The sequence below is a fragment of the Chiloscyllium punctatum genome, chromosome 18 (genome assembly GCF_047496795.1).
Source record: "Chiloscyllium punctatum isolate Juve2018m chromosome 18, sChiPun1.3, whole genome shotgun sequence".
NCBI classification, from domain to species: Eukaryota; Metazoa; Chordata; class Chondrichthyes; order Orectolobiformes; family Hemiscylliidae; genus Chiloscyllium; species Chiloscyllium punctatum.
In genome coordinates this window covers 92,407,204-92,434,339 of record NC_092756.1, presented here as the reverse complement: position 1 = coordinate 92,434,339, position 27,136 = coordinate 92,407,204, and the positions used below count along the sequence as shown (strand labels likewise).

The 27,136-nt window shown below is 45.3% G+C and overlaps 1 protein-coding gene across 2 annotated transcripts in view; it reads left to right on the top strand.

Annotated features, from left to right (window-relative positions):
* The window catches only part of syt3 (synaptotagmin III), a 113,399-nt gene that overhangs the window by 4,954 nt on the left and 81,309 nt on the right, over positions 1-27,136 (top strand). The window lies entirely within an intron of this gene.

The following is a 27,136-nucleotide window of genomic DNA, read 5'->3' as shown; positions in this document are numbered from 1 at the left end:
CATGGAATCTTCTCTGCAAACTATCCCTGTTTCATCTAAGGGGGGTTACTGGTGTGGTGCTAATGTCACGAGACTGCTGTGCCAATGACATGGGTACTAATCCGCCAGTGACAACTGATGGAATTTAAATTAAATTACTGTAAACCTGGAATTTGAAAAGCTAGTTCATAATACTGTTTAGGGAAGGAAATCTACCGTCCGTACCTGGTTCATCTTACATGTGACTCCATACCCAGAGCAATGAAATTGCTGAGTGAGACACTCAGTTCAAGGGCCATTGGGGATGGCTAAGAAATGCTGGCCTTGCCAGTGACACTTATACCCCATCAGTTGCTAAGGGCAGTTGTCGAGGAGACTTAGGAAGGGATGTCTAGCATTGTCAAGTGTCCAGGGGTCGGCACAGTGGCATAGCGGTTAGCACTGCTGCCTCACAGTAGCAGGGACCCAGGTTCAATTCCAGCCTCGGGTGACTGTCTGTGTGGAGTTTGCACATTCTCCCCGTGTCTGTGTAGGATTCCTCCGGGTGCTCCGGTTTCCTCCCACAGTCCACAAATGTGCAGGTCAGGTGAATTGGCCATGCTAAATTGCCCCATAGTGTTAGGTGAATTAGTCAGAGGGAAAATGGGTCTGGGTGGTTACTTTTCGGAGGGTCAGTGTGGACTTGTTGGGCCGAAGGGCCTGTTTCCACATTGTAGGGCATCTTAAAAAAAAAAGAACTAGGGGACACAGTTTTACACTTAAGGGACAGTCCATTTAAAACTGGGTTGTGTCGAACTTTCTTCACTTACAGAGTGGTGAACCTTTTGAATTCTCTAGCCCACTGGGCTGCAGAAGCTCAATGATTGAGCATGTTTACGACAGAGATTGACAAATTTCTAAGTTCAAATGATATGAAGGGATATAGGGATAGCATGAAAAAGTGGCGCTGAGCTGGATGATCAGCTTGGATTTGGAATGGCAAAGCAGGCTTGATTAGCTGAATGGCTCACTCTTGCCCCTAAGTTATAATGGCTTGTTAGAGACATGGAAACTGGGAGCATTAGTAGGCCATTCAGCCCTTTGACACTGCTCAACCGTTCAGTATAATCATGGCCGACCCTCCATCTCAACGCCACTTACCTCTTTCTCCCCTTGATGCATTTGCAATCTAAATAAAATTATCAGTCTCTCTTGTTTTCTGGCAGTGGGGCTCTTCAGGTGAAGGGCAGGCTCACTTTTTGAAGATTTGACTCAAGCCCCTTTCCCTTCTCCTTCAATGTCCCATTGAAACCTGTCCTCAGGCAGGGACACCAACCTAAGGGAAGCAGGGAATGGGGGTATAGAGCCTGCTCATGTGACTTCACTGGCAGCTTGTTGTGTTCAGAACAGAAATTGCAGGGCCTTAGGAGAGAGACAATGCGAGATAAGTCAAAACCAGCGTGGAGCAACATCAATCCATTAGTAATAAGTCGCTTAGGGGCATTAACATTCCTATCTGAAGAAAATCTTTACATAGACTCCAAGTAACATCCTTTAGATAGCAGCTTTTATTGGGGAACACGGTGACCGCATTGCATTTCAATTAACTGCTTGCCATAGATTGAGCAGAAAGTCACTGATCTACAAGGATGGCCTAGATACAGACAGGGGAGATGAAGAGATTAGAAGAATGAGTTGCTGTCTAACTGAGACATATAAAATTTATAAGGGATTTGACAGGGTCGATGCTAACAAAATATTTCTCGTTTGTTGGCGAGTAGAACAAGGGCCCAGCCACCAACCATGGGCTCGGCCCATTCAGCGCAGAGATGGGGAAACATTTCCAGACTCCAAAGGTTGTGGATTTTGTGATTCCTGTACCATAGGAAGCTGGATGCTCAGACATTGAGCCTATTCAAGGCTGAGATCAATAGATTTTTGTTTTGTGTTTGAGGGATTTGGGAATGCTGTGAGAAGAGGGAAATGGAGGTACGCCATCACCAATGATCTTATTGAATGGTAGGACAAACTCGCAGGGCCGAATGGCCTAGTCCAGCTCTTACATTCATATAATCGGGGTGACAGAGGTCTTGCTGCTGGTTTGGGAGGAGGAAAGAGATCTCTGAGAGCCATGAGGAGAAAGTGAGGACTGCAGATGCTGGAGATCAGCGAGAAGAGTGTGGTGCTGGAAAAGCGCAGCTGGTCAGGCAGCCTCCGAGGAGCAGGAAGATTGACATTTCAGGCATAAGCCCACCTGAGAAGGAGAAGCTAATAAAACTTGTGACTGACACGTACTGGTCCAACTTGACTTGTATATATCAAAGTGATGCTCCAGCACATTTGTGCCCAAGTATTACTGTTTTTGCTTTCCATTTGCTTTTCCCTCTGGGTTCTCTTCAGGGAGGTAAGCAGTGACAGGCTTCCTAGGAAACAAACAGATTGTGATTGCAAGTCCCGTTCAGTCAGGGGAGAGACGGGGGTAAGCAATTCTCCATTGCTCGCCAGCAGCACGGGGGCGGAGGGTGCGGGGATGGAGTCCTCTGAAGCCCAGGACTGCTGATGACCCCGGGCTGTGGGTGAGTGACAGCAGAATGTGGGGACTGTGGGATGCTGAGGCAAAGGACCTGGAAAGCCTGGGGTTAGCAGCAAGGAGACTGGATGTGACCCTTTACAGTGACTGCCTTCACCACCACATTCCCAAGGCTGGGGTCCTCAAGTAGGAGGTGAATGTTGAGAGATGGATACCCCTAGCCACCACCCCCCAAAGAGGCCTAGAAGCAACCCCAGAAAGATTTGTTTTTTTTTGGGATGGTGAGACCTTGGGTTACCAGTTACAGAGGGGGTGCGGTGGGTCAGGAGAGAGCATTAATGTTTGCATGAAGGACTTCCCAACACAATGACTGAGGGCGCAAGTAGGAACATGACAGGGCCCCCACTTTACACCCTCAAGCACATTAAATGGTCCCTGTCTCCAGCTGCAATGCAACAAGCATGAACTCTGCCCATGGAGTCAGGTCATTTCTAACTCTCTGAATTCCACAGCAACCGAGGTTCAGTTCCTCCCCCTGCCGCTCCCACTCTCCATCTCCCCCATTGCTGCTGAATTAACTGATCCCAGTGGGAATAGTACATCGGGATTGCGAAGGTCACACTCACCCCACAGCCAACCTGCACCTGTGCTGTGCCGACCCTGTCCGGGGAGCGATGGTGATGGTGACAATGTCAAGAGAGCTTCATTTTCAGTTTTAACGAGTAGAGAAAGCTTTACTCTGTGTCTAACCCTGTGCTGTTCCTGTCCTGGGTGGAGAGAGTGGTGGGAAAGCTCTACATCCAGTTTGGAAAAGTAGAGGGAGCTTTACTTTCTTTTTGACAAGAATAGAGGAAGTTTCACTTTCAGTTTAGGATTAGACAGAGTTTTACTTTGTCTCTAAACCCATGCTGTACCTGTCCTGGGAGTGTTTGATTCTGACAGTGTCAAGAAAGCATTACTTCCAGTTTAAAAGAGTAGAGGAAGCTTTACTGTGTATCTCACACCGTGTTGTACTTTTCCTGGGAGTGTTGATGAAGACAGTACAAAGAATGCTTTACTCTGTATCTCCCCTGTACTGTACCTGTCCTGGAAGGATTTGATGGGGATGGTGAAGAGGGAACTTTACTCTGTATTTGAGCCTGTAGTGTTCCTGTCCTGGGAGTGTTTGTATAGGACGGTGTAGTGAGACCTTTACTTTCAGTGTTAGGAAGTAGAGGGACTTTCAGATTAAACCTTGCAAAACGTGATTTATTGGTACCCGTTGGGATGATTGACTGTTGTACTGACAGTCTGTAACATTGAATACAAAAAGTCATAAAATACCAATCGGTGCGAGAGTCCTGTAAATTTAAATGTTTTTGACCAGTAGATCAGATGGACAGTGTGATCACTAGTACTCTGACCGTACTGCAGAGGAATTGGGGTATATTGATTCTGTGACCCAGAACTGTAATATTAACACACTCTCTGTAAACATGGTTATATAATTTAAAAAAGGAAACATTCACATTTGCATTTTTATTTCACAGAAGTTAATTCACCAACACATTTTTTCATTTTATTTTATTTTCTTTCACATGTTGCTGAGTTGTTATCCATTGGGAATGCCAAAGCCATCTGCAGTCCTCATAAACAACTTCTTAATGAATTGAGATAGCTTCCCAGCAAGAAATGTGATTGCTGGCCTCTGGGTCCTGGGAGCATGTCATATCCATTGCAGTAAATGAGCTGCTCATATTAGTGGTCTTGTTCCCAGGAGGTTGGGCTGTGTAGGACCAGCTTATGTGAATTTATCCTGCATTATATCTGATTGAGAATTACAATCAAAAACCTGTGACTGCAATTGCAACAGTTTTAGTGAGAAGAACTGTAAAATTTACAAAGCAGATTTTGAAACATACACTTGTCTCGTAGATAGTCAATTGAGGTCTACTGAAGGTTGATCTGATCTGTTCGGAATACAGCCAATTGACCTTAAAGCAGGACTTCCTTTATGGTCTCGTCCCAGTGGCACTGTGCCGACGAGGGTCCCTTGCCTTCAATTACCCTTTGGCTGCCCAGCCATTGTGCTTACATTTAATCCTTCTGCACCCTTTCTTTTGGGTACACGATCAGCGTTCATCTGGTCCACATCGAATTTGACTTTGCCCAAAATATCACGCATTCCTGGTTTTCATTATTACTTGTTTCTCCTGATATAGAGATGCCGGTGTTGGACTGGGTTGGACAAAGTTAAAAATCACACAACACCAGGTTATAGTACAAGTTTATTTGGAAGCGCTAGCTTTCGGAGCGATGCTCCTTTATCAGGTAGCTGTGGAACAGGATCATGCCATACAATCTTTTGCTATAAATTCTGTGTCATATGATCTTATACTCCACAACCACCTGATGAAGGGGCAGCGCTCTGAAAGCTAGTGCTTCCAAATAAGCTTGTTGGACTATAACCTGGTGTTGTGGGATTTTTAACTTTGTTTCTCCTGTAGCTGTGACCACAGAATATCTGGTGTGCCTTTTATTTGTCTCCTTCAGCCTTCTCCATCTCATGGGTACCTGTGTGATTGCCCCTAAGCTATGCTGTAGCAAAGGTTGTTTGAGAAAACACGACTATAATATTCTTTCGAAAAGGCAGTTTGGCAAGCTACATGTTTCAGGAATTGTCAGCTTATTCCCATCACACCTGTGCAGCAAATTCGACCAAATCTTTCTCGGAATGCTTGCAAAACTCTGGAACACCGTGTCCGATGATAGATGTGATGCTATAATGGGTCTGAACTTTTAAACAGTCCTGATTGTGCAAAAAATAATGCCAACAACCAATTTAACGTGATCAGTCAGGCTTGCAGTACAGCTCAGTTAACATGATAAAAAGCACATATTTTAACACACGGGGCTCTGTCCTTCGCGAATGAAGGAACAAGTTCAAGTATTTCTCCTTTGCCAACCAAGCAAAAGCTTGAGAGACAACCTGTTATAGTCTCCATGGCAACACCTCTATCAATCAGAGTCCACTTGCTTAACCTCCTCTTCTCATGCAATATAAATTAGTGTTCCCTTTGAGATTTGCTATTCTTGTGAATCTGCCTTGATGAGTGCATGATGGGAACCTTACCGGCATGTCTCTCTTTTCTCGCACTTTTACACACATTCTTTGACCTGTCAGATTTCCATGGCTTCCACACCACTTACGCTTTTATAGTCACTGAGTGATTACTCAGTGAAGTAAGTCACATGTGGGACCAATTGCATAATGCGACCAACAGCATCACGTTCTTCTCTGGGTCATTGGACCTCTGTGGGAATCCACCCCCCAATTTGGGTACACTTACGTGGCAATGGAGAGAGATTTGAAACCTCAGCGAAAGCACGACACTATTGTCACAAATCTTGGAACAGGAACAACAATAGGTCACTTGAACCAACGAGTCTGCTCCATCATTCATGATGATCATAGCTGATCCTCTCCCTCAACCCACACTCCCATCCTCTCTCCATACTTCTTGACACACCTAATATTGAGAAATCTACCCATTTATTTCTGAAATATATTCAGCAGCTCGGCCTCACTGCTTCATGAAGTAGTGAATTATGCAGCTTCACTACCTTCTGAGTGAAGAAATTTCTCCTTGGTCTTAAGGGGTCAACTCTGTATCCTGAGGCCATAACTGCTGGTTCTAATCCCCTCTTCCCCCATCTCAGCCAGGGGAAACATCAGTCCCTGCATCCAATTACTCCAACCCTTTCATAATTTAATGTTTCAATGAGATTCTCTCTCATTCTACTGGACTCCAGTGACTACCGGCTCAGTCGATCCGATCTGTCCTCATATGACAACCCTGCCGTCAGAGGAATCAGTGAGGTGAACCTTTGCTGAACTGCCTGCATGGCAAATGTATGTCTCTTTAGATATGGAGACAGGAACTACACGGAGTACTCCAGATGTGCTGTCACCTGTTTTCCCTGCAATACAGCATTCTATAGTTCAAAGTGCAACACAGAACAGAGGCAAGGAGGTGAGGCGAAAATGCATAGGTTACTGGTTTGGTCTCTGTTGGGGAATTTTGCGTCGAAACCTGGGTACTATGCTGCAGCAAGATGTCAACGGCTCAGAAAAGCTCCAGAGGAAATGGATTGAAATCGGGATGGGTGGCTATAAATATGTTGAGAGATGAGAGAGGCTCGGATTGTTATCCATGGAGAAGAGGTGTCTAAAATTAAAAAAGGTTTTGACAGAATAAGCAGGGAGAAAGGGTACCCACTGACAGGAAGCTTGTTAAGAAGCAGACTCTGATTTAACACAATTGTGAGAAAAGCAAGAAACAGACACACACAGAATTTTTCACAGTGCATTTTTAATTTTACGTGTTCTGAGTTGTGGACGTCACTAGAAAGGAGCCTCGGATGCTGCCTGAACTGCTGTGCTTTTCCAGCACCACGAATCCAGAATCTGGTTTCCAGCATCTGCACTCATTGTTTTTACCTATTACAATCCAGTGACGTTACCATCACTTCCCTCACTGATATTGTGATCTGGAATGTGCCACCTGATGGGACAGTAGGAGCTGATTCAAGAGGGAATTGGAGATCGGTTTTACATGACTGCAGGGGTAGTCCTGCAAGACTGACTAATGTCTGCTGATCTGTGCTGGTAAACAGAATTAAAATGGGTGGCTAATTTATTCAGCTTGCACAGATGTATTGGGCTGAATGGCCTCTTTCTGTACTGTATCTTTTCATTGCTTTCAAAGATAAATAATGGGTCAAAGGCCTCTCTCTGAGCTGTGTTGCACTATGCAATTTGATGCCGCCCCCAGTGGAGGTGGGTCTGGTGGGAGTATTTATTTGGGGAACATGTCTCCTTCCCCGTCTCCACCCTGAGTACCTCTGTGTTGGGGTGGCCCATGGACGGTTTTCCTACCCCAAAACCAATGGAGCCCCTTTCTGGGGAAAACTCCTCTCAGGCCTCACCCCAACATGGGGTTGTTGGGGAGGGGGAAGGGTGGGATGACTCACCACCTGCTCAGTTGCCTGGCGAGGGACTGACCTGCTGAAAATCACCCTACCCTTTCTGCTGACAGCATTCCCAACCCTTGGGGATCCTGTTGTTCACCACCATCTCTCCCATGAGGCCTTGGATCCAATGATGATACAAGGATTCGGGTGGACATTATACCAGCCATGGCCTTTATTGGCACTGTTGTTCAGTGGAGCAGCCAGCCTCTCATTGGCTGGCAGCTGCTGGTGGGTGGAATACGCAACACCTCCCTGTTCGTCCCCTGCACCCCACATAAACCCTCACCGACATGCCAAAACACAGTGTCACTCCACACACACATCCCTGCATCCCTATCCAAAACCCCCCCACCCCAACACCCATCCCCCTCGACACCCCTGTAAGTCCCTCATGGCCCATCCAAATACCCATTACCCATCCCTGCACCCCAACCCAAAACTCAGTTACCCCCAATAACCTCCTGCATCCCAACTCAAATCACAGCCACACCCCCAAACCTCTGGCATCCCTTTCACCCCGACCCCAACACCCAGCATCTCCATTCACTCCGTCACCCCAAATCCCAGCCCCTCCCACACTCTCTGCAGCCCCCATTGGAAAACCCACCAACCCCAATCTGCTGCATCCATCTCACCGCCAAACCCTACCCAAAATTCAACACCACACCCCCACTCCACTCCCACACCCTCCACATCCCCCATCCAAAACCCAATATGCCCCATTCTCCACTTCATCCACCCAACCCAAAATCCAACCGCACATCCCCACCCTTTACCCCCACCCATACTCACTCCCCCCACACTGTACTGCACCAAGCTCTACCCCCACCACAACACGAAATCCAACCCCATGCTTACCCTCCAACCCCAATCCCAGCCTCACCCACACCCTCTGAATCCCCCTAACATAAACCCAGTCCCCACCATACTCCAGGGCATCCAATCTACTCCCTCAAACACACTCCCCTTCCACCCCCATCCCAAATGCCAGTCTCTGACCCCTCCTGCAACCCCTCCATTGAAACATCTAGCGATCTGCACCCACTCTCCAACTCCCCCAACCCAAAAACACAGCCTCCTCCCCTCTCACAAACACACACACACACCCCTCAGCATCCCCCTACACTCCCCACCTAAAACCATTTAATGAACGAGCCTTCCCAGGGAGAGACAATGTGGAATCCTTGTCAGCTTCTCAGGACAGTGGGTGAGACAGCGCTTATCCCTTCCCCCACATCGAGTCAGGAATTCAGTGAACCATTAATTGTGTTCATCAGCAGATCGTGCACCTTACATACGGTGGATGGTAATCCCAGTGAAAGAGCCAGGCATCACCATTTGTTTAAAAAGAATGTACTGGAATAGTTACGCTCCATTTGATATTCTTTACTAGAACGAGTTTAATCAAGCAGATCATATTTTTCGCCTGATTTCTGATTTAACTAATCTCTTCAGGGCAATGGTAGAAATAAGACAAATAAAGAAAAAACAAATTTATATTGACATAGCGCCTTTATCACAACTTCCAAACATCCCAAAATGCTTTGTAACCATCGAAAGACTTTCGGAAATGTCATCCACAGGAAAAGTGGCACAGCAAGCATTGTGCACAGCAAGCTCCCACAAAGAGCAATGTGATCATGAACATCTGTTTTCCAGTGATTGAGAGTGTAGTTTTGGTTACATAAGGAAAGTGGAATGCATTCTCGAAGGGGTATGAATGAACAAATGGGTTTGTGAAACAATGGATGATTGGACTGTGCTCATGGGGTGGATTGCCATATCAAAATTTTACTAGCATCTGTGTTGGGATTTTAAACCATGTAGCCAGACCATTAAACTCGGCCTCTGGACTGTGACCTGTCCATGAAAGACCTGCAGCTCTCCACAACCCAATTTTCACGATCTCTCTCATACGAAGAACTCCACCTCTTCCCCCACCCACCGCCCCCCCCCCGCTGCCAAATCTCAAGCACTCAACTCCCTCCTCTTCAAAATAGCATCAAATCAAATCCCTCCAGTGTGGAAACAGGCCAATCAGCCCAACAAGTCCACACCGACCCTCTGAAGAGTATCCCACCCAGACCCATTCCTCTACCCTATTACTCTACATTTCCCATGGCCAATTCACCTAACCTGCACATCTTTGGACTGTGGGAGGAAACCGGAGCACCCAGAGGAAACCCACACAGACACACGGCAAATGTGCAAACTCCACGTAGACAAGAGTGGAATTGAATCCAGGTCCCTGGCTCTGTGAGGCAGCAGAGCTAACCACTGAATCAGCATGCCACATGGTTTACAATAGTTGCTGCGGTTTCAATTATTTGTCCGTCGGAGCAGACAGGTGGGATCTCAAATTAATATCTCTTCTGAAAGTCAGCAAGTCCAACAATGCAGTACCCCATCAGTAGAATAGTAAGTTAAAAATCACCATTGTCTCAGAAGACCATAAGGCTGCTCTCATTAGATGGAAATGACTGATGGTGACTTTAACCTGAGGCTCACCCTACCTCATGTTAGTGACAGGGTTAAGACGCTGGGATCTTCACAGTACTTCAGCCAGTGCAGAAATTGAACCCACTACTGTTGGTGTCAATCTGCACCGCAAACCAGCCGTCCATCTTACCAACCCCCAACCATAGTAACGTGTCAGTCTCCTGCGTAGGAAGAAGTGACATCAGCCAAGGTTTCCTCCTCCTCAGAGTTATAGAGAGTCACAAAGTTTCTTATAGCATGGAAAGAGGGCCATTCTTTCCAGTAGACACTTAGCACTATATAGTGACCTGGTTAGCGATTGGAAAAAGGTACCAGGTCCAATTGCCCACCAAGCCCTGTCCATCCTGCCCCATGATAGATGAGAGAGACTGGTGAGAATTGGATTGGGGGAGGACAGTCCGATCAATAGCCACAGCTTAGAGTAGATGGTGACATAATGGCAAAGTCACTGGTTATGGTAATCCAGAGGCCCAGTTTATTGCTGTAGAAGGCAGGGTGTAGACATTTAGAAATTCAAGTTATTTCGGTAATTAAATATTATTTTAAAAATCACTGCATGGACCTTCGAGGTCTGAGCATGACAGTGCCAGAGAAATTAGAAGTGACTGCTTCGACAGGACCATCAGTCACATGACTTAGAGGGAGTGCTGATGATGACTATCACAACAATCTTTGATTGTTGTATAAACACATCTGGTTCACTAATGTCCTTCAGGGACACATGTGGGATGTCGGCATCGCTGGCTGGCCTGCATTTATCGCCCGTCCATAGTTGTCCTTGCTTGGCCGTTTCAGAGGACAGTTGGGAGTCAACTACATTGCTGTTGGCCTGAAGTCACATGTAGACCAGGTGATGATGGCAGATTTCCTTCCCTGAAGGATATTAGTGAGCTAGATGGGTGTTTTCTTTTCCCTGACAATTGGCAAAGCTTTGACAGTCTTCAGTAGATTCTTAAAACCAGATTTTTAAAAAAAATTGAATTCAAATTCAGGTTCCCAGAAAATTAGCCGAGTTCCTGGGTTAATAGTCCAGCGATATTACTGTATTACTATCGCCTCCCCTATTTTAAATGGAGAAATGCCATCCTTATGTTGTCTGGCCTAGAGGCCCACTGCAGTGTGATTGACTCTGAACTACCCTCTGAAATGGATTACCAAGCTATTCGTTCAATGGGTAAGGAATGCTCGCCTTGCCAGCGATGCTAACATCCTGTGGAAGAGAAAGCTGAACTGAAATCACAGACTGGAACGGTGGAGGCCACATAACAGCACGTGGATAATGAGCCCAAGGGAAGAAATCAGCAGAGGAGGAAACAGAACAAGAAGAAAGGACTGTACTTGATGAAATGTAAGAGACTAATTAGCATGGAGCAGGAGGGTAGGAGGGGCAGGAAGAGGGATAATTACAGGATACAAATTAAGATGTCTCACCATGACCTGAGGTTGTTAAAACAAACAAAGCTGTTGCGTTAGACATAGAGTGAAGGCAAAAGACCAGCTCTCAAACATTCCTCTTGAAATGCGGAGGCAGCTTGTTCCTTTTAACAAGGTGAGCAGCCACATGACTGACCACTGTGACGAGGGGATTGCAACAACAACTTCACACAAGTAGCACCAGTGATGCAGTAAAATAGTGCAAGGTGCTCAGAGGGCCGGTCTCAATCAAGGGAGCCAATGGGTGAGGAGACAGTCAACTGCCAATGGTGTGGGTTTTAAAGCGGGGGGAGGGGGTCTGACAGCAAAGAGAAAGAGGGCAAGAGGTTAAGATGCAAAAGTCCAAAATTTAGTACTTCAGCGATGAAGATGCAATGACAATCAATGAGAATTGAAGAAATGCTACAAGGACGGAGGATCGCCAAGGTGTGCAACATGACAAAAGCAGATGATTAAATGGATGTTTGTAGAATCTGCTGTGTGTAAATTGGCTACCAGATTTCTTACATTGCAAAGGAACATTAGCTTTTTAAGGCAGGTTCTCGTTGATGAGGGAAACTTCATAGATAAAGATGATGTTTGGTCATTTGTAAAATAATTAGGAAGGAGAAAATAGCTCAACTGTAAACATCCAATAATAACAAGAAAAATACCAGTGTTCTACAAATTTGTCTTCACTTTGTCACTTAACGATATCAGCTGATTAGATGGAGGTTACTGTAAACGTGAATATTGTCAGGAACCAACCAGTGATCTAGCAGCTATTCCTGTTTAAAATGCACACTGGGACTATGTCATGCACTGATACACTAACTGTTTTAATTTCTCTAAGTCTGTAGACAGAGACCACAGCTGCAGGACACTGACAGAAGGCACACAGCATTAGTCAGAGAGTGAGGTGCACATGGCAAGCACTACACAAGGGTGCTATCCTCCACCTTCCCTTTGAATGGTACAAATGTACACAGTCCCTGTTCAAAACAGAACATCTGCTGTCAGATGCAATCTGACAATTGAAAAGTGATTGCTGAACAGTTCTGAATGTGCTAATAACTACACACAAACTAATTAAAGATAACTAGTTGAACTCATAACATAGCTCATTAATGCTTGCGAGACGTGATATACATTCATTTCCTAGTCTCTGCAAGCAAAAGGAATATGTTCAAGCCTTGGGGATGTTTTTCAATTATCCGAGAGGTTGAGGAGGCCACTATAGCCTGCTGCTTTTTCCTTGGTAACACTTCAGCAAATCAAGGTCAACTTGTTAACCAATCAGTGAATTCTTTTCTCCTGTAGTTAGAATGATTGTGAAGGTTTAAAATGTGACATTCTTGCAATTGTCCTGATGAGAGCAAGACAAAACACTTTGTCAACAAGAACCTAGGTCATTTAGCCGCATGAATGTCACTCCCATTAAAGGGATTACTGACTGCATATCAACCTCCTATAAATGTTAGCTTAGTCATGGGAATCCTCCCACTCTACTTTTCCCATTTCTTTTCCACTCCCCATAATACCTATGACTTGCCTTCCTATAATTATTAGTACTCATGGGACACTCCTGTTAATTTTTTAAGATGTGTCAAAATGCTTTACTGCCATTGAAATATATCTGAAGTATAGTCATTGTTGCAGTGTGAGAAATGCAGCAGCCAATTTACACATAGTGAGCTCCCACAAATGGCAAAACGTTAATGTTCTTGAGAAACTATTTTTAAATCATGCTGCTTGAGGGGTACGTATTGACCAGGATAGTGGCAGAAGGGCTTATTTCATGAGGAACAGTTGAAGAGTTTGAGCGTATATCCAATGAACTTTAAAAGAAACAAGATTGAAATATTTAAGTTCCCGAGGTCAGTTGATAAGATGGGTACAGTGCAGGTAACAGGGGAGATGGTTTATAAAATAACCGGGCTCCCTTTGAACAGGAGAAATTTTTTTTTTGTCTTGGAAGTTTGTTTGTCTCTCCATCCCAGAGAGCAGTGGAGGCTGATTTATTGAATAAATTCAAAGCTCATTTAGAGTTTCGATCAATAACGGAGTCAAAGGTTGTGGTGAGAATCAAGAGAAAAGTGGAGTTGAGGCCACATTGAGGTTAGCATGTTCTTATCAATAATGGAGCAGGCTCAAGGGGCCAAATGGCCTACTCCTTCTCTTGAATCCTATTTTTGTGTTAAGGCCAAGGAGAGAAATCAAGGCTCCTAGTGCAGCTGCTGCTGTGGGTCTCATTCCTCGCTGAGCAGGTAAGCCCTATCCCTGATGTATCCTACTCAGAGTAGAGTGATGGGTTGTGTTTTTAATGCCTAGCCAAGAAGGACCTCAGTTAGCAACCCTTCGGCGGTATGGCGGTGCTGCACTCCCTTAGCGCTGCACTGTGAGAAAGTGGATGAGGTAACGTGCCCCAGCCCTGGGTGGTAGACTGTGAGACGGCCCACGGATCTATTTTCAGGAGCCAAGTGACAATTTCTCCTCTGTTCTGTACACCGGCTTTAAAAATAGATTACGCTGCATTGCAAATACTCGCTGCTCCGGTGAGCTGAAGCACAGAGGTTGAGCTGGGAAGAAAGAGCTTAAGATTTCTGTACACACAGAATCCTTGAGATATCAAACCGAGTTGGGAGCAAACACAAAGCAAAATGAGCCACTGTGCTTGAGTGAGCTAAGCCAAAATAGGCTTCTCTTTTGGAAAATAAGTAGCTGAAGATTGTGGGACACCTGAACGGATGTTTTGGAAAAAGAAAGAGAAGCTACAAAATCGTTAAGAGAAATTAAACGTATCCTGCTTCAATGAATTCACAGAAAAGAGCTGTCAGTTAAATTCTGGTTGGGTTTGTGCCTGAGTACAGACTGTGGCCAACTGTCAGGGAGAGGGGTCATGGGTGGTCTCTAATTGGGTAGGTAGTAAAAATATCTTTGAGATGAATCATAAAGGAAGAGTGAAAGAAAGCAAGAAAAGTTGCCATTTAGTTAACCATCTTTTTCTCCTGATGAAGGAGCTTCACTCCGAAAGCTAGCATATTTCCAATTAAACGTGTTGGACTATAACCTGGTGTTGTGTGATTTTTAACTTTGTACCCCCCAGTCCAACACCGGGACCTCCAAATCTTTTTCCCCAATTGCTTTCCCACCAATTAGGCACCTTCTGAAGTCCTGTTACAGGAAACCCAACAACCCATTTACTCACAGCAAGGCCCCGCAGAGAAAGCTGTGATAATCCGATCTTGGTGATGTCCCCTGAGGAGTTTATACTGAGCAGGGCACTTTGTAGGGGCAGTGGTGGGGGGATTGGGTGATGGGAATGGGGATGGATATTGGCTCCTCAGGCCCTTCTTCTGAATAGTGGTCGCGGGATCTTCTCCCTGCATCTGAGAGGGCAAACATAGAGTCGTACAGCACCTTAGGTCCAACTCATCAATGTTAACAAGATTTCCCGAACTGAACGAGTCCCATTTGTCCACGTTTGGCCTACGTTTATTGCTGTAAACCCTTCCTATTCATGTATCTATCCAAATACCTTTTAAATGTTCTAACTGTATGTACATCTACCTCTTCCTCTGGCAGAATATTCAATATATGCATCACCCTCTGTGAAAAAGTTGCCCCACAGGTCCCTTTAAATCTTTCCCCTCTCATCTCTGCTCTCTTGTTCTGAACCCTCCCCCCCCCCCCATCTGAGGGAAAATACTTTAGCTTTTCGCCTTATCTACGCCCCTCATGATTTTGTAAACTTCAATAACATCCCCCCCTTAGCCTCCTACGCTCTGGGGAAAAAGCTCCCAGCCTATCCAGCCTGTTCTTATAATGTAAGCCCTCCAATCTCAGCAACATTCTTGCAAATCTTCTCTGCACCCTTTCCAATTTAATAATATCTGCCCAGGGAATCGGTTTAGCTCGGTTGGCTGGATTGTTGGTTTACTGAATAGTGTGATGCCAACAGCAGGGGTTCAATTCCCATGACCGGTTTGAGGTTACCATGAAGGACTCTCCTTCTCAATCTCTTCCCTTGTCTGAGGTCTGGTGGCCCTCAGGTTAAATCACCACCAGTTGCTTCTCTCTAATGAGACAGCAGCCCCTATGGTTTGGTGAGTCTATGGCGAAACAACAATATCCATCCTTTAGCAGAGTGACCAGTACTCAAAAATGGCTTCGCCAATGTCCTGTACAACACCGGGACCTCCAAATCTTTTTCCCCAATTGCTTTCCCACTGTCCTGTTCAGTGCTCTGACTGATGAAACCAAGTGTGCCAAATGCCTTCTTCACCACCCAACCTACCTGGGGCACCACTTGCAAAGAAAGTGTACCTGAATCTGGAGGTCTCTGTCTGCCAACATTCCCCAGATCCCTACCATTAACTAAGTTAAGTCCTGCCCTGGTTTGTCTTACCAAAATGCAACACCTCGCATTTATCTAAATTAAACTCCATCTGCCAATCCTCAGCCCACTGGTCCAGCTGATCAAGATTCCAGGTAGCCTGGGCTTAAGATCTAATTTGAAAGATGCCCCTCTGTACAAACATGGGTGAGCAAACAGCATGAGGTTCTGCTTTAATGCTTCCCAAGTCAAATTAACAAGCCTATACTTCCTGCCTGGGCCTCCAGGTATTGAAAGACAGCTATGCCTTAGCACTGCACTCAGAGTATTGGACTGGAGTTAGTGTCGAGTTAGATTGACACTTCAACTCCCATCCTATTGATTCTGATTCACCAGTTGAGACCTTGGCAAAATTTACCAACATTCCTCTCAGGGAGCAAGGATGTCTAGAGTCATAGAGAGCCTGAAGGAGGCGATGGCCGAGTTGAATTATCGCTGGACTGTTTAATCCAGAGATGGAGATAATGTTCTGGGGACCCGGGTTTGAACCCCGCCATGACAGACACTGGAATTTGAATTCAATAAAAATCTGGAATTAAGAGTCTAATGATGTCCATGAATGCCTTGTCGATTGTTGGAAGAATCCATCTGGTTCACTAATGTCCTTTAGGGAAAGAAACTGCCATCCTTACCTGGTCTGGCCTACATGTGACTCCAGACCCACAGCCATGTGGTTTACTCTTAACTGTCCTCTGGGCAATATAGGGATGGGCAATAAATGCTGCCTGGACAGTGTCGCCCTCATCCCGTTAATTAATAAAAATTTAAAATATAGAATCTTGCAGCGTAGAAGAGGCAATTCCATCCATTATTCCTGTGCCTGTTATCAAGCACTTATCTGGTCTTATCCCATTTTCCAACATGTAGCCTGTAGCCTTGTATGTTGTGACATTTCAAGTGCTCATCTAAATATTTTGAGTCACAGAGATGTACAGCACAGAAACAGACCCTTCAGTCCAACTCATCCATGATGACCAGATATCCTAACCTAATCTAGTCCCATTTGCCAGAACTTGGTCCATTTCCCTTTAAACCTTTCCAGATGCTTTTTAAATAGAGTCATAGGGATGTACAGCATGGAACCAGACCCTTCGGTCCAACCCGTCCATGCCGAACAGATGTCCCAACCCAATCTAGTCCCACCTGCCAGCACCCGGCCCATATCCCTCCAAACCCTTCCTATTCATATACCCATCCAAATGCCTCTTAAATGTTGCAATTGTACCAGCTTCCACCATTTCCTCTGGCAGCTCATTCCATACACGTACCACCCTCTGTGTGAAAAAGTTGCTCCGTGGGTCTCTTTTATATCTTTCCCCTTTCACCCTAACCCTATGCCCTCTAGTTCTAGACTCCCTGACCCCAGGGAAAAGACTTTGCCCATTTACCCTATCCATGCCTCTCATTATCAGGTCACTCCTCAGCCTCCGACGCTCCAGGGAAAACTGCCCCAGCCTGTTGAGCCTCTCCCTATAGCTCAAATGAAGGTTCCTGCCTCTACCATCCTTTTCAGGCTGTGTGTTCCATATATTCACAACTCTCTGGATGAAGACATTTGTATTTGACTCCTCTACTAAAGAGAAAGGTCTATTCCTGTCAACCCCATATGTCCAGTTGGCTGGAGGGTTGTTTGCAATGCAGAGTGATATCAACAGTGTGGGTTCGATTCTTGCACCATCTCAGCTTACCATGAAGGGCTCTCTTTCTCAATCTCCCCCATTGCCTAAGGCATGGTAAACCTCAGGTGAAACCACCACTCTGTCTCTCTCTCTCTCTCTCTATCTAATGAGGGAGCTGTCCTACGTTTCTTTGGAACTATGGCGACTTTACATCTATGGCTGTCATAATGTTACTGACCTCAAACAATCCCTCCCCTCAGCCTTCTGCGCTTGAAGGTAAACCACCCCAGTCTACCTACTCTCTTCATAGTTGAATCGCCCCAGCCCAAGATATATTCTGGTGAATCTCCTCTGCACCCTCTCTAATGCAACCACATCCTTCCTGCCGTGCTGTGACTAGAATATCACACAGTACTCCAGCTGCGGCCTAACTAATGGTATATACATAACCTCCCTGCTCTTGTATTGAAAACTTCAACTAATAAAGGTAAGTATCCCATATGCATTCTTAAGCACTTTATTCACCAACACAGTTAGTTTCAAGGATCTGTGTACATGCACGCCAAGCTCCCCCCGATCCTCTATACTATCCAAGGTCCTACCACACATCGTGTATTCTCTTGCCTTGTTAGTTCTCGTAAAATGGATCACTTCACACTTTGAGGATTAAACTCCACCTGCCACTGTCTGCCTATCTGACCAGGCCATCTATATTACATTGTAGTCCAAAGCTTTCCTCCTCACTAATTAGCACAACAGCAATTTTAATGTCACCTGTGACCTTATTGATAAAACAGGTGTGTCCATGACAAACAGGCAGAGAAGCAGTTAATGATTTTCATTGTCCTGTCAATCGTTCCACAGACATAGATTAATGCAGGCATTAGGGGTCAAGGTCTATTGCTTCAGGTTCTACGACAGCTGGAAACTAAGGAAAGGAGTATGGGCTCATAATTTGACCAGGAAAGCGTCACTGTGGAGCTAACCTTTCCTGTTATTCATGTGTACCCAACAAGACATAGGAGTAGGAGGAGGTCATTTTGCCCCTCAAACCTGCTGTGCCATTCAATAAAATCATGGCTGATCAGTTTTTGGTCTTGGTTTCACTATCAGTCCTCTATGACCCCGAATCCTGTGTTGATCTAAAATCTGTCTAACTCAGCCTTAAGTGCATTCAGTGACCTAACCTCCTCTGCATGCTGGGGGCAGAGAGAGAGAATCCTAAGCAATGAGAAGAGGAAATATCTGAGTAAACGGGAGGACTCTCAGGGTAAAAGGAAGACAGCTGGTTAATTTTGTTTCACAAGAATAAACTTCATTCATAAAATTTGTAGAAGTACATTGTATGACACTTCAAACTTGACTTTACATAAAACAATGCAGTTTTGTTCAATGCGGAGAATGAGGTGACTCACTCCTCTTGCTGTTTCAGATTATGGTTACATTGTACATTTACATTCCATGTCAAGAATTCTCCAGTGCATAAGTTTTTATGTGGATTACTGTTCCTCAGTGCATAGTGGGAAGGCCTTTCCCCATTGTATCTTTGCAGTGGCTGACCCAGGCTTTAGTGCATCCCTCAGGATGCGGTCCAGGACCTTGGAATGCAGCAGTTTGCAACATGCAGTTGTGCAAGGTGGCTTGCGCTGGAAGCCGATGGATGTCAGACAAGCCGAAGAGCATCTTTCACTGAGTCGATGACCTGCTAGCAGCATTTGATGTTTGTCTTGGTGTGTGTCCCTAGGAAAAGCCCTCACGGCGATCTTGAAATCCAAAGTCTCGGAATCTTACGTTAGGGAGTTCCAAAGTTCTGTGTTACAGATCCCCAGGATTCTGCATTTCAGAGACCAGAATCTTGTGTGATAGATCCCACATTATCAAGGCCCAGAGTCCTGCATTACAGGGCTTCAAAGCTCTGTATCATGGATCCCAAGTCCTGCAGGATGAAGCCACATAAGTCTGAATTGCAGAGCCCAGGAGCCTTGAATTTCAGAACCCCAGGATCCTGTGTTATGGTGGTGCATGTTTAACGTTTTCTGATGGGTGTATATTTGCAATTCTGGTTGTCATACTGGTGGATCTTGACTGTACCTTCTCTGCTGCTGTACGTAATTTTTCTAAAAGGCAACCAGAAATGTGTTGAGTACTCCAATTGTGGTCAAGACAACATTCAATACATTTCAGCACAACCCTTTCAATTCAGTCCCAGGGAATAAACCCTTAGGGGCCAAATTTTGGGAAAGTTTCTCAACTCACCAGATATGCCTTGACTAAAAAGTGTACCAAAACATGGAGATTTTCACTTGAAGAAGGTTTGGGACAGTTGCACCTACTATCCCTGAAAACAGAGTTTGGGCCTACTAGAGTTTCAGCAGGCAATGTTTGAGTGTCATGGTGGGCTGGTTAGAAGGTCCACCTTTGTTGTCAGGGACTTTCTCTCAGAAGTCTACACGGTGACACAGTGGTTAGCACTGCTGCCTCACAGTGCCAGAGACCCGGGTTCAATTCCTGCCTCAGGCGACTGTCTGTGTGGAGTTTGCACATTCTCCCATGTCTGCGTGGGTTTCCTCCGGGTGCTCTGGTTTCCTCCCACAATCCAAAGATGTGCAGGTTAGGTGAATTGGCCATACTAAATTGCCCATAGTGTTAGGTGAAGGGGTAAATGTAGGGGAATGGGTTTGGGTGGGTTGCGCTTCGGCTGGTCAGTGTGGACTTGTTGGGCCGAAGGGCCTGTTTCCACATTGTAAGTAGTCTAATCTGTAAGTAATCTAATCTTTGTCTTCATTGTCTCAGAAGTTGTTCAACTCTGTAGCCCTGTTTCCATAGGAATCAGTGCTGGGTCTGCAACTGTTTACAATCTATGGTTCATGACTTGGAGGAAGGAAATGAATGCATTACAGCCAAATTTGCAGATGACACAAAAATTGATGGAAAGGCAAGGTGTGAGAGGGATACAAACAGTTCACAGGGAGATATTGATTGGTTAAAAGAGTGAGCAAATGGAGTATAATGTGAATTTGTTCATTTTGAAGGGAGAACAAATGAAAGTTATTTAAATGGAGAAATGCTGCAGAGCAAAGGGAAATGTGGGGTACTTGTTCACTCAACACAGAAAGCTACCACATAGTGTGCAGCAGATAATCAGAAGGCAAATGGAACTTACTTTATAGAACATAGAACATAGAAAAATACAGCACAGTACAGGCCCTTTGGCCCTCGATGTTGCGCCGATCCAAGCCCACCTAACCTACACTAGCCCACTATCCTCCATATGCCTATCCAATGCCCGTTTAAATGCCCATAAAGAGGGAGAGTCCACCACTGCTACTGGCAGGGCATTCCATGAACTCACGACTCACTGAGTAAAGAATCTACCCCTAACATCTGTCCTATACCTACCACCCCTTAATTTAAAGCTATGCCCCCTCGTAATAGCTGACTCCATACGTGGGAAAAGGTTCTCATGGTCAACCCTATCTAAACCCCTAATCATCTTGTACACCTCTATCAAATCACCAATAAACCTTCTTTTCTCCAATGAAAACAGCCCCAAGTACCTCAGCCTTTCCTCATACGATCTTCCTACCATACCAGGCAACATCCTGGTAAACCTCCTCTGCACCCGTTCCAGTGCCTCCACATCCTTCCTATAGAATGGTGACCAAGACTACACACAATACTCCAGATGCGGCCGCACCAGAGTCTTATACAACTGCAACATGACCTCAGGACTCCGGAACTCAATTCCTCTACCAATAAAAGCCAGTACGCCATATGCCTTCCTCACAGCACTATTTACCTGGGTGGCAACTTTCAGAGATCTGTGTACATGGACACCAAGATCCCTCTGCTCATCCACACTGCCAAGTATCTGACTATTAGCCCAGTACCCCATCTTCTTGTTACTCTTACCAAAGTGAATCACTTCACACTTAGCTACATTGAACTTCATTTGCCACCTTTCTGCCCAGCTCTGCAGCTTATCTATATCCTGCTGTAAACTTCCACATCCTTCCTCACTGTCAACAACTCCACCGACTTTCATATCATCCGCAAACTTGCTCACCCAACCTTCTAGCCCCTCTTCCAGGTCATTTATAAAATGACAAACAGCAATGGTCCCAAAACAGATCCTTGCGGAACACCGCTAGTAACTGCACTCCAAGATGAACCTTTACCATCAACTACTACCCTCTGTCTCCTTCCAGCCAGCCAATTCCTAATCCAAACCTCTCATGCACCCTCAATGCCATACCTCCGTACTTTTTGCAGTAGCCTACCATGGGGAACCTTATCAAACGCCTTACTAAAATCCATACACACCACATCTACTGCTTTACCCTCGTCCACCTCCTTAGTCACCTTCTCAAAGAATTCAATAAGGTTTGTGAGGCACGCTCTGCCCTTCACAAAACCATGCTGACTATCCTTGATCACAATATTCCTATCCAGATGTTCATAAATCCTATCCCTTACAATTCTCTCCAAGACTTTGCCCACAACAGAAGTGAGATTCACCGGCCTATAGTTACTAGGGTTATCCCTACTCCCCTTCTTGAACAAGGGAACCACATTTGCTATCCTCCAGTCTTCTGACACTATTCCTGTAGACGACGAGGACATAAAAATCAAGGCCAATGGCTCTGCAATCTCCTCCCTTGCTTCCCAGAGAATCCTAGGATAAATGCCATCAGGCCCAGGGGACTTATCTATTTTCACCCTTTCCAGAATTTCCAACACCTCTTCCCTACATACCTCAAAGCCGTCCATTCTAATTAATTGTGACTCAATATTCACATCGGCAACAATGTCCTGTTCCTGACTGAATACTGACGAAAAGTATTCATTCAGTTTCTCCCCGATCTCTTCAGCCTCCACACGCAACTTCCTACTACTATCCTTGACTGGACCTATTCCTACCTAGTCATTCTTTTATTCCTGACATACCTATAGAAAGCCTTTGGGTTTTTCCTAATCCTACCAACTAAGGACTTTTCATATCCCCTCCTTGCTGCTCTTAGCTCTCTCTTCAGATACTTCCTGGCTTCCTTATAACTCTCAAACGCCCCAATTGAACCTTCACGCCTCATCTTTACATAGGCCGCCCTCTTCCCTTTAACAAGGGATTCCAATTCCTTATTAAACCACGGCTCCCTCACACGACCCTTTCCTCCCTGCCTGACAGGTACATACTTATCAAGGACACTCAATAGTTGCTCCTTGAACAAGCTCCACATATCGATTGCGCCCTTCCCTTGAAGCCTACTTTTCCAAGCCACACATCCTAAGTCATGCCTCACCGCATCGTAATTTCCCTGACCCCAGCTATAACTCTTGCCCTGCAGTGCACACTTATCCCTCTCCATCACGAGAGTAAAAGTCACCGAATTGTGGTCACTGTCCCCAAAGTGCTCACCTACCTCCAATTCTAATACCTGGCCTGGTTCGTTACCCAGAACCAAATCCAGTATGGCCTCACCTCTTGTTGGCCTGTCTACATAATGTGTCAGCAAACCCTCCTGCACACATTGGACAAACACCGACCCATCTAACGAACTTGAGCTATAGCTTTCCCAGTCAATATCAGGAAAGTTAAAGTCCTCCATAACAACCACCCTATTACTTTCACTCTTCTCCTGAATCATCCTCGCAATCCTTTCTTCTACTTCTCTCGGACTATTTGGAGGCCTGTAGAAAACTCCTAACAGGGTGACCTCACCTTTCCTATTTCTAACCTCAGCCCAAACTACCTCAGATGGCGAGTCTTCATCCATCGTCCTTTCCACCGCTGTAATACTATCTTTGACAAGCACACCTCCCCCTCTTTTACCCCCACCTCTGACCCTACTAAAACATTTAAACCCTGGAACCTGCAACAGCCAATCCTGTCCCTGTTCTACCCATGTCTCCGTAATAGCCACAACATCGAAATCCCAGGTACCAACCCACACTGCAAGGGGTGTAAGAGTAGGGAAGTCTTACTGGCAAGGTACTGGTGATACCACATCTGAAGTAATGTAAGCAGTTTTGGTCCTCTTATTTAAGGAAATACATTATTTCATTTGAGGGTTCACGATGATTTCTGAGTGAAGGGATTGTATCATGGGTAAAGGATAAACAGGTTGGGTCTATATTCATTGGAAATTCAAAGAACGAGAGGTGATCTTATTGAATCATAGAGGATTCTTAAGGAGCTTGACAGGGTAAATACTGAGAGGATGTTTCCCCTCACAGGAGGGTTTGGCAGTAGAGAGCATAGTCTCAGAATTAAGGGGGGCTAATTTATTACTGAGATAAGGAGAAATTTCTTCTCTCATGGGGTTATGAGTCTTTGGTACTCCTTGCCACAGAGAACTGTGAGGGCAGAACCATTATGTATATTTAAGACTGAGGTAGATTCTTGATCAGTAGGAGAATCAATGGTCACAGGGAAAGGGCAGAAGAGTGGACGTGAGGAATGGTGAATCTCCTCTGCACTCTCTCCAGTGCTATTACATCTCTTCTATGATGTGGAGTCCAGACCTGCACACAATACGATTGGTGGGGCCTAACCAACATTTTGAGATTGAGCGTATCCTCCCTGTTCTTAAACTTTACTCCTCAACTAATAAAGGCAAGTATCCCATGTGGCACCTTAACCAAGAAAGCTGATCACTACCACCTTCTCTGAGATGATCAGGGATGAGCAATAAATGCAAGCCCAGCCAGCAAGGCCCACATCCCTTGAACAAATAAGGAAAATTAAACATTCAGACAGACAGAAGCAGGAGACATCCACAATAATGATTAGTAGTTACTCAATATTGATCTATTATATAAAAGAACCAATCTTGCAAAACATTTCTTAATGCATTTGCATCTTTCCTATATTGTGGCAACAATCTTGGATACTGTTTGTTGTTATAGTGTCATGAGTGTTCTGAGGAATGGTCATACTGGACTCAAAACATTAGCTCTGTTTCTCTCTCCACAGATGCCGCCAGACCTGCTGAGTTTCTCCAGCTCTTTCTTTTCTTTAATCAGGCTTTTATTGAAAACAAGTTATACTAAATTGACACAGACCTTTGGTTAGACCAGATTGGATGTAACAGACGAGATTCTGGTTTTTGAGTTCTTGAAAGGATATGGATAGGTTATAGAGGACAGAAGAGGTGCAAAAGCGGATTCGCAAGGATGGCACCAGAAATCAGCAGTTATGACTATCAGGGGAAAAGCGGTCCACTCTAGTACGAAATAAGGGAGATCTGACAGGAATTTAAAAGAGCAAAAGTGTTTGAGAAAGTATGGATGTAGAGAAGAATATGTAGGGGATACCAAAGTCAGGGGCTATGAATATAAAAGCAAAATACTGTGGATACTGGAAGTAAGAACAGAAAGAGCTGGAGAAACTCAGCAGGTCTAGCAACATCTGTGGAGAGAGAAACAGTGCTAATGTTTTGAGTCCAGTATGACCAATCCTCAGAACAGAGAACACTCACGCCACTGTAACGACAAACAGTGTCCAATTATGGATGCCATAATATAGGAAAGATGCAAATGCATGAAGAAGAGTGAGAAGTGATTTACAAGATTGGTTCCAAGAATGAGAAACTTCAGCTCTGAGGATAGATTGAAGAATGTGGGACCGTTTCGCTTGGAAAGAAAACTGAGAGGAGATCATGGTGTTCAAAACCATAGGAAGCCTGGGTAGGGTAGATAGGACAAAGCTGTTTCTGCTTGTGAAAGAAGCAAGAGCAAGAGGGCGTAGATATAAAGTGAGATGCAAATGAAACCAGGGCAATGTGAGAAAAACCTTTTTCACACAGCAAGTCGTTAGGGTATGGAATGAAGTGCTTGGAGATGTGGTGGAAGCAGGTTCAACTGAGGCACTGAGGAGGGCCTTGGGTGTCTCTTTGGACAGTAATGCTGGGGGACAGGCAGGAATTCAGCACTACAAAATCGAACTGGACTAAATAATAGAGTTGGTATCGGCACAATGGGCTGAACAACCTTTTTCTGTACCGTAATGATTCTATGAAGAGTCATGTCGGGCCCAGTGTTAACTCTATTTTTCTCTCCACGGATGCTGCCACACCTGCTGAGTATTTTTCCAGCGCATTCTGTTTTTATGAGCCATAAGTATACAAATAAATGAATTCAAGAGAAAAGTCTTTATCCAGAGAATGGCAATAAAGTGAAAGCAGCTCGATATCATTTGAGTGAGCAGTGTTGATGCATTTAAAGAGAAGCTAGTTCAACAAATGAGGGAGAATGAAATAGAACAAGATGTTGATAGAGGGTAATAAAGAAGAGTGGGAGGAGCAGGCTCGTGTGGAACAGATGGGCTGAATGGCCAGTGTCTGTGCTGTTAGATGGCTGTAACTCTGCGGTTTCATACAGCCGTATTGGAACTGGTGTCAATCTGTGCAGAGAAAGGGCCAATGTGTAGGGAGAGCGCAAAAGGGTTAATGATTTTACAAAAGAAATGCAAATTTGAGGGAAGCGACTGCTCGTCATTCTAATGCCATCACAGCTCTCTCCTGAATGTTACCATTCCAATGTATCAGTGGTCTAAGAGAGTTCATTATTTATACTGATAGATGAGCTTTGTCTAAACACTGAGAGGGAGAAGTGGAATGAGAATAAAGGTTCATTAATTTCATAAAAGCACTGAAAATCTTGCAGGAGAGAGGGTGGATGAATGATCTGTCGCAAAATTGTAGCAGCACTCTTGAGAGGGTAGGAAGGGGTTAATACCCTCTGTGAGGAGTATACTGAAAGAAATTGACATATAAATAGCTCAGACTGAGAGGGGTACAGAGAAACACAGGAGGAAGAAATGAGAGATGGAAGGAATGGTGGAAGCTGTGCTTGGAGAGTGACAGGGAAAGACAGAGATTGAGTTAGATGGCAGGAGGGGAAATTACAGCTTGTGAGAGCAACGGCACAGAGAGAGAGAGAGAGAGAGATAGAGGGGGGAAGAAAGACAGAGCATGTGAGAGGAAGGGACACTGAGAGCGAGTGAGGACAGGGAGAAAGAGGGAGAGAGGAGGAAAAACAGTGAGAGAGAAGGGGAGAGGAAAGGCAGGGTGTGACAGAGAGAAAGGGCAGGGAGAGAGAGAGAAAAAGGAGAAATCAGAGACCGAAAGGGAAGTAGAAAGGCAAAGTGTTTGAAAGGCTGGGCAGAGAGAGAGGAGAAAGATAGAGAAGGGAAGGAGAAAGGCAGCATGTGAAAGAGAGAGGGGCTGAAGTTAGACTGAGGGGATAGGAAGGCAGAGAAGATGGAACACAGGAGTAGGCTATTCAGCCCCTCAATTCTGATAGTTTAGATTAGAGTGGTGCTGGAAAAGGTAGGTCAGGCAGCATCCGAGGAGCAGGAAAATCAACATTCCAGGCAAAAGCCCTTCATCAAGAAGCCTCCAGGGTAGAGAGATAAATATGTGTGTGTGTGTGTGTGTGTGTGTGTGTGTGGGGGGAGGGGGGGGGGGGGGCGGGGGTTGGGGGTGTGCTGGCGAGAAGATAGCAAAGAGCCCAATAGGTGAATGGGGGTGGGGATGGAGGTGATAGGTCAGAGGGGAGGGTGGACTGGATAGGTGGGAAGGGAGATTGGCAGGTAGGACAGGTCATGGGGACAGTGCTAAGCTGGAAGGTTGGAGCTGAGGTAAGGTGGGGGAAGGGGAAATGAGGAAACTGATGAAGTCAACATTGATGCCCTGGGGTTGAAGTGTT